The sequence below is a fragment of the Mchenga conophoros genome, linkage group LG19 (assembly GCF_057382185.1).
Source record: "Mchenga conophoros isolate Kocher_MC1m ecotype Shallow Benthic linkage group LG19, M_conophoros_male_GT1.1, whole genome shotgun sequence".
NCBI lineage: Eukaryota > Metazoa > Chordata > Actinopteri > Cichliformes > Cichlidae > Mchenga > Mchenga conophoros.
Genome location: NC_140544.1, coordinates 11,262,208 through 11,271,043, shown reverse-complemented (window position 1 = coordinate 11,271,043; position 8,836 = coordinate 11,262,208). Strand labels below are relative to the sequence as shown.

The following is an 8,836-nucleotide window of genomic DNA, read 5'->3' as shown; positions in this document are numbered from 1 at the left end:
CTTTCACCACGTCCTACAACGATGCTCTGCTCTGTCTATGCTCTCCATAACTCTCCATCTGTATGAAAGCAAAAGAGCAGGATCCACACTCCAGTCCCAGGTTTTCGCTCCAGCCGTGCTTTTGGAACCAGCAGCAGTAAATGCCTGTTTTGCCTGCCTCGCTCCTCTCTCCCTCCCTCTCCTCCTTTTCTGCGCGCTACTCTGCTCTGCTGCAGTGGATGGTCCTTACGTTGCGCTCGCAACTCGTCTTAGTGGAGGAGATCTGAGCATCTCGTAGCCGTTTTGCCACCCTTCTTTGCCTTTTTAGCCGTTCCTTTTGCCAGCCCCTTACCTTTTCTCAGAAGGTTTGGATCAATGTGAGGCAAAAGTCATAGGATAGATGAGAGAGCTCAGGAAGTCTTTAATCTCATGCACTATGACTGTCTAATCTTCTGCTGTCTCCAGATGACAGAGAAGCTTGTGGTCCTAGATGCCTCCTGCTTTTAGACTGTGTGCCAGGTAAGTTGTTTCTCTGGCTTCATGTTCATTCATGTTCGTCATGTGTTTGTTGTGGCAGGTTACAGAGAAGCTCCGTTTACCCATTTCTCCCTGAAGGAGGCTGATATGTTGTCATGAGGAGATATGTTGGTGGAAGTTATGTACAAACACAAGTCCAACACAGGCTGTATGTAACATATGTGCACCTGTCTCCAGTTTTGTGCTTTTAATAGACCAGCTGAGCTTCTGTGCAAAAAAAAAAAATCCTGCAGCAACTTAAAACTGTTAGTTCAAAGACTGAGGCAGCTCTGTTTACCTCCTGGTGCTGTAAAATGGTTTGCACGTTCCACATGCAGCCATAAATGATGTGGACTGACGGTAGCTCCATAAATGTGTGTTTGAGTCCCTCACTGTGGTTTTTGGGGAGGGGAAGCAGTGGCAGAGGTAGTGCATACACAGTGCGGTGCAGCAGGGATGATAACAATGAGATTCTGTGACAGCGCTGTGAGGAGAGGGCACTGCTGTGGGTGTGTGAGTGTGTACATGTGGGTGTGGGGCAGTGTTGTATGTGTCTAATGTAAAGTTTCAGCGGGCTGGGCTCTGTGTGGGCGGCTTTTGTGAATGAAGTGCTTTTAGTCTGAATGCATGCGTGTGCATGCGTGCTTGTACTGTTGCGTGTGTGTTTCCCTTTCAACGCTATCGTTTGTCGCTGCTCCGCTCACTGTGGTTGTGCCCGTAAGGGCACGCGCTCTCTTTTGGGAAACACTCGTCCGCGGCGCAGCGCCGTCTCCTCATCAGGTATTGGGTGGCGTTCCGCTGTGGGTGGTGACTTGGTGACGAATTACAACCTGGGTTCCCAGGTTCTCACCTACTGGTGTAAATCAGCTGCTTGGTGGAGCGCAGAGCCACAGCAGCCAGTTAGAGGAGATGCTTTGGATGTTCACTGCTGCACTGCAGACAGACTCTCACACTGAATCTACTTAGAGACACGATGTTATTCAGCCACAGACAGCGTGGGCTCAGTAAAGAGGCTCTTTATCTATCACTTCACAGTATTTAAACAGATGGTTGTAATCCAAAGTGACATCCAGCAGGCTGTGTGGTGTTTTTGCAGATGCAGGTGGACCGATCCCCGGGGAATTATCACCCATTGTACAACTGTGCACATAATGCCACTATGCTAAGTAATGACATAATCTAAACGTGTGAACTATAAGCACTAAATGCTTCTTCTGGCTCGTCTGCCATGCCCTCCCCCCGGGCAGTGCTCACTACTTGTACAGGATTTTCCTCACACATGTACTCTGTTGTATATTATTATTGTGTATAATGCTGCAAGCTGTGTGTGCATGTATCAGGACTCCATGTCACACTGAAGTGTCACTGTACTGCAGCTGTATGCATTCACCCTCAGCTCACCTGCTTGATTTTCAGCCTTTGCAGTTAAAACAGGAAAAAAAGCAACCAAGTGACTCAATGCATGGAACCAGTTTAAGTGTCAGTGAATTTCAGTTCATGTTCCAGACCCATAGATAATTGAGTTTCTTCATGGATCAGTAGAGTACATGAGCACACATATGCAAAGCTTGAAGACTTCAAAGTCACAAGTTTCCTTACTAACCATAATGAAGGAATGTGTCTTTTTGCCATATTTATTAGACCAGAATAAAATGCAGCAGCAGAATTTATAACAGTATCCAAAGAAAAACAAATTTAACTCCATATTCTGTAAATTGAACATTAACTCATTCTTAAACTCTTAAACTCTTCAAACGAACGCAGTGACTACAGATAAGATTACACAATCTGCTCTTACCTCTCTTTTACTTAATGCGCTTTAATGTGCCTCCATGATTAGCACATGTGTTTAAACACGCGCTTCCACTCATCACCTTCACAAACTGTTTTGCACAAAGCCCAAGTAATGAAACACAAGCTGCCAGCATCTTTGTGAAGCAGTTTGCACTGATCTTTTGCTTTAGTATCAGAAGTGGATCCACCACCTGCACCGACACCATCATTTCCCATATTTTGAAAGGTTCATGCATGTTAATAACAACACCCATGTATAAACCAGCTTCATGCTCTGCTAAGCTGCTGGGCCATTACTTTATTCAGTACCAATTTGTTTTCGGCAAGCACTAAACTTGAGAAATCGTGTTTGTAGTATGTCACCTGGCTTACAATAACACGGAGAATAGTAGATTGTCTTGTCAGATAACTGCTCGGTGTGGCTTGTCCCTTTCAGCACCCTTAGAGGAAATTAGGATGAAGCAAGAATTAGACAGATACAGCTGTTAGCCCCGCAAAAACCATTTTATTGCACAAAATGTTTTTTATTTTTTTACACAATGATAATGCTGTTTCCTGAGGATGATTGGCGTGGCCTGTGTTTGGGCTGAGGTCTTTTTATCTTAGCTAGTTTGGCCGTTTCACTTCTGTTTGATGCACCGTCTCAAAGCGCCTGCATGAATTAAGCAAATGTTTTCCAGAAGAAGCCAGTAAAGAATGAAAAATGGACCAGTGGGTATTATTTTACATGCTGTGGTAGGACTCGACTTAAGCGGGCAAAGAAGTGCAGGAGACTGATGCTGTCTAGTGTAGCAAGTGATTTATTCACCATTTTGTGGCCCAAACAATATTTACAAAGAAACAAATAAGAAACTCAACTCTATAATTAACTCAGTTCAAATAAACATAACTGAACTTAAATCAACGGAAATTAAGGTCAAACTGCACACAGCTACACTGACCTGAACCTTTCTCCTAAAACACCTGAGTTCTTCTGCTTAAATAGTCCACTTAACCAAACAATTTCTCCTCTGGACTATTCCATTCAGTAGGTAGGTAAGATGAACGTGATTATATTCAAACGTCTACTACTCCTCTTTACTGGCAACATAAACTCTGGTGTAATCAATACATATTACAACAATAAATATATTTCTTCTCAAACCCTCTAAAATCAACTTTATTAAATTATAAGAGTTCTTCCCCTTCCCCCAGCAGGTATAAAGCAGGAAGTAAAACTACATTTCCTCCTTTTGTTTCTGCAAGACAGGTAGGTAAGGTAAGTTTAAACAATACAAATTAACAGTTGAAATAAAGAACATGTTAACTTAACAAACTTGTAGGAATTGATTTAAACCAAGATGTTATATAATCTGTAAAAGTGCAAAACATAAACAAACCCGGGATAGTAGATGTTTGCCTATTGCAGATTACATGTGAAATATGGTTAAATCAAAACAAGAATGTTAACTAAGAATATAGACAAATGGTCTTCTCACCCACTTTGTCACACATGCAAAATGATAAGTGCAGTAAAGATTGCACAGAAGCCTTCTGAGTGATCTTGGCGGTTCGCGTCAGATACAATCAAACACTTAAAACAGTCGCCGGCTGTAAACAAATCAGAGGGAACATGACAGCATGGAAGGATTCCTGCAGCCTATCATCTCTCTGTCTTGACATGTAGCTGCAGCAGTATGGAATATCACCATCAGCACATTGTAATGTCAATCATTTCCTTCTACTGTACTGCATATTAGGAAACTCCATAATGGCTGTAACAAGGAGCTTTTAATTTAATTGTGCAAAGGCCTGGCAGTCAGACGCTGTGCAGGAAGCGAGGGAGCTTGAAATGATTATTCGCCTGCAAAGGTTGCAGACAGGTTTTGGAAAACACTGATGCTACAGTAACAAATCAAGTTTGCAGTGCCCAGATTTCAAGGTTGGAGGTTGATTTTCAAAAAGGAAAAATATTGCCACAGTCCAATAGTGACCAGTTACTGGAACGACAGAGAAGGAGAGGAGAAGTGGTTGCATACATTTAATGCGGTACAGCCTCGGGGACTTTACTGCAAAGGAATGCATTCCTCTGAAGACTTCATTTGTTATGCATCATCATTTCAGCAGCTGACATGGATGAAAGCTGTGGCCGGGCTGTGCTTAGGATACTCGCTGAGGATAATGCTCCGGATGAACGTGTGAACTGACGCACAGATGGTGGCCCGGCACCGACAATAAGTCACCAGTCAGTGCGGGGCATCCCACTTGCTGCAGATGATGAGCTGCTGATATGAGTTGTGTCCTTTTTGTTGGTCGTGAATGTGTTTGCGTGAGGCGTGCTATCTAATGGGATAATGGCTTTGCTGGGATAATGGTTTTGACTCCAATCAGAGTCCAGCTGACTCCATCAGCGCTCTCATTTTGGAACACTTACCCAAAAACACACATACACAAGAACACAGGCTGGATGCTATTGAGGTTCTGAGCAGCCGCCTCTTCAGAGGAGGCTTCTCTCCCAACAGAGAATCTTGAACTGAGCCCAAAAACAAAAATAAGAGAAGAAGAAAGCCTTCTGTTCTTCTTCTGCCTTGGCATCTCTCCCCCTTCTCCTTCTCTGTGTGTCTGTCACTCACCAGCGCTCTCAGTCCACTATAGCTCTGCTTTTATCTCTCTCTCTCTCTCTCTCTCTCTGTCCCTGGGCAGTCAATAGGTTGCACTGCATCCTGAGTCCGTGCCAGAGCCCAGCCTCTGAGCCACAGGTAAAGCATTAAAGCCAAATGACTCATGCACTGAAACAGAACAAGCTCTTTGCTACTTGAAAGCACTGCTTGGGCTTGCTTCTTAAAAGTTTCACCTGAATAAGCTGCTCCAACTGCGATGCTTTCTCCCTTTAGCTGCACCGACAGTTAGCTGACACACCTTTGTGCCTCAAAGTCAAAGGATGAGGTAGCACAAAGGGCTGTGTGTGTGTGTGTGTGTGTGTGTGTGCGTGTGTGTAGAAACATGAATTACAGTTTTTGTTTTCTTTGTTTTTTTAGAATTATTAGGTGGAGAATAAAAATAACTTACCGTTTATCGTTATTACCATTAACACGACGTCTTGAGACGGATCACTCTGATGCTGCATTCACTTGTTGTTCTGCTAAACTCAATAAATGTGCCCTGTAAGTAAATCGACCTGACTATACTGGACTCGGAGTTTAAATAGGCAATTTGGTCAGATCACAAGTGCAATACAGTATTAAGCTGATTATTGCACAGAACTCATTACACTTGGCTTCCTACCTTTCTAGCTTATTAGAAAAGAACATGAATAACCAGTTTATATAAAATTATTTTAAATCCACACTAATGCACAGTCATGCCAGTGCCTTCACTTTGTAGCTCTGGTTTAGCTAAGATTTGGATCTTTGCTCCTTCGTTCACATATTTCCATCATATATTATGGGTGAGGTTGGGTTATATTTAGGCAGCCTGGGGCTATTTGGTACTTGGACTGCTCTGTTAATTTAAAGCACCTTAAATGCAGTTTAATGTAGTATTTCATCATCACATTGTCATCGATTGGGGAGACTTCATTGCCATGGCAATGATAATAACCAGCGTCAGCGCGAAGCTGAGAAATTAACAACTATGTGACGTTTTATTGACTCATACATCCACCTGGGCTCCCTCTGGTTACACCGCACAGATCAGAGTGATTATTACTCCAGTGAATATTAAAATATGTCATTTTTGGGAATTTGCCAGAATGACTAATGCTCTTCTTCATGTGAGAACAGTTTTATTTCAGAGAGCCACTTCTGCGTTATCCTCTTGTCCCCCTGCTGTCCTGGAGATGTGTCATCCAGTGCAAAAACCTTCGTTTGAAGCAAAAAAGTTCACTTTGACATTACAGACGAGTGTCCAGTATGTTCCCAAAACATAGAAAATGTGATTAATTGGGGAAATGCTCACAGTATAATTCAAAAACAATAAAAATGTGTATAACCTATGGGCTCAAAATGTGGTCATAAATATTTTGTACTTGTAAATCGGTTTTGTACTTGTAAAAAAAATTTGTCCATGCGTAAAAAAGATTTGTGTGTGGACTTAGCCCAAAAAAAACCCTGCAAGTTACAAGTACGAATTTTGACCCTATTTTTCTTCCTTTAAGCTGATTGGTCAATGTCATGTCAATCATAAATTAAACAATCCAATCAGAGAACAGATGGGTTTGGCTGTCGGAGGGGCACTTTTTTGAACTGCAGGTCCTTGAAGGGTAATCTCTATATAAATATCCGATAGCAGTTAGGTCCCCTTACTTTCAGCAGCTGTTGAAAGGATAAAGTTGTGGTATGTCAGTGGTTAGAAATACCATTATTACTTTAGGATTGCCACAACGTCAGGGCTGACCCGGGACCACTGCTGTGAGTCACAGTGCGCAGCATAAAAGTCCTTTCACATCGGACGCAGGATGTGCTGCTAATGCTAATTGCTAACTAAAAGCAAAGGATCCAGAATTTGTTGCTGGCTGCTGAGCTCTGTGGGTTTTTGCAGCAGCTCTACCTGTACTAGATGCACCTGCTCCTTGTCGTTTTTATCTCTGACTTTATGTGAACTACAAGAGTTTGTGGGGTTTTTTTGCTAGTTCTTCAAATGTTCAATAAAAACATATATGCTAATTCATAACGAAGAAAGCTTTGTAATGAAAACACTGCGCTGCCGCGCGCCCCCCCCCCCCCCCCCTGCGTCCGCAGCGCTGTTGAAAAGGCTGTGGAAGTCCCTGTATTAAACACGTAGTCCTGTGACAGAAAAATCACCAAACTCGGACGACCACAGACTGTTTTCCTTCATGGTGATGAAGGAAAACGCTGGGTTGGCATGTAAAAGGGCATTTATTCCCTTCAAAGACCAGGGGCCCGTTCTTCGTACGTCGCTCACTACATCCAAGATCAAATGACACATCCAAGACCAAACCATCGCGCTAACCGTGAGCTCGCTAATCCGGTTCCCCGAACACACCTGTTGTTGACGATTAGTAACTTACAGTTACAGTTCAAAAAAAGCGCCCCTCCGACAGCCAAACCCATCTATTCTCTGATTGGAATGTTACATTTGTGATTGACACGACATTGACCAATCAGATGAAAGGAAGAAAAATAGGGTCAAAATTCGTAGTTTTAACTTGCAGGGTTTTTTTGGCTAAGTCCACACACAAATCTTTTTTACACACACACAAATCTTTTTTACGCACGCACAAATCTTTTTTATGCATGCACAAATCTTTTTTACGCAGGCACAAATCTTTTTTACGCATGCACAAATCTTTTTTACGCATGCACAAATCCTGATTTACAAGTACAAAATATTTATGACCACATTTTGAGCCCATATATAACAGGCTGTCAGAGTTGTACTGAATGCTACACAGTCAGTGTGTATTACTGTGTGCTGCACAGGCTGCTTTCTCCATGCTAAACATCATGCACTCATGAGTGTGAAATATCCGCCACCTAAAGTGTGTCAAATACAGTAATGATGCAAGACCATCATCCAGCTCGTTTCTTCACTAAAGTTTAAATTGCCGTGTTTGTTTGACACCGCAACGCAGGGCCTTGCTCCCTTAGTTGCCATGGAGACACCATTAGGCAGTGGTGCCGCAACGATTTTTGTATTTCTTTGCATAACCCCATGCCAAACCGTGCTGGTTCTCGGGGACTCGCCCGTGCCAACCGCGTGCGTGGGTGGATAGATGGGTGCACGTGCATGTTTTTGTGACTGAGAGCGAGTGGGAGAGAAAAGAAGAAAGAGATCAAAACAAGGTGGGAGGGATTGAGAAAATTAACACAAAAAAAGGGGCGAAAGAATGACAAGGAGAGAAATGAATGATGGAGTGCACTGGAAACGCACCCACGCACGTGCACTGGCATATACGTGCTGATCAGACACACAGTAGCTGTGCACGTACACCCCCCCAGCAGCCATGACTGGAGTACACGCGTGCGAGTGAGCACGGTGACTGTGTGGGTGGAGGGATGCCGCAACAGTGCATCTTATTTTGCCTTCAGTTTGATCCCTGCAGCCCCCTCACGGGAGCTTCTCACTGCGTTACTTCAAGCCGGTTCACATGGTATGATGCCAAATGCAAACTCGCTTCCAATTTTGTCGCGGACGAGAAGCTGATAATGACTCCAGTGGTTTTCAGATTCCTGAAAAGTGTAACGACTTGTCTTATGAGAGGAATGGCTACATATTGATGTATGGCACAGCGCAGCATAAAAAGGGCTCATTCAGTTACTCGTGCGTAGGAAATGACTTCTCTTCATAGGCTTAAACTAGTCCCATAAGACTATTTCCCTTAATGCAAATAATTATTGGAGAGGACCAATTTTTTTTTTTCGCAAGCTGCAGCTGTTTCCTGACGTTCATTACTGAAAGACAGATCAGCCTGATTTCTTCTTCTGCTACAAGTCTGAAGTGAGAATGACTGAAGAGAGATGTGTTAATCAGATGCGATGTGTTAAAATATTATGTTTCTGCAGGACAAATCTGGCTTACCAGGTTTGCATGATGTCTGAAGAGACTT

General features: G+C 43.1%; 1 protein-coding gene across 4 annotated transcripts in view; it reads left to right on the top strand.

The window, feature by feature from the left end:
• The first annotated feature begins 229 nt into the window (after positions 1-229).
• The window catches only part of dlgap2a (discs, large (Drosophila) homolog-associated protein 2a), a 135,492-nt gene continuing 126,885 nt past the window's right edge, over positions 230-8,836 (top strand). For 3 of the 4 annotated variants that reach the window (XM_085258350.1, XM_085258349.1, XM_085258348.1), the window contains exon 1: positions 230-498. The gene's annotated coding sequence lies outside the window, so the exon portion shown is untranslated. The remainder of the gene's footprint in view (positions 499-8,836) is intronic. The other variant, XM_085258353.1, reaches the window with a different exon arrangement.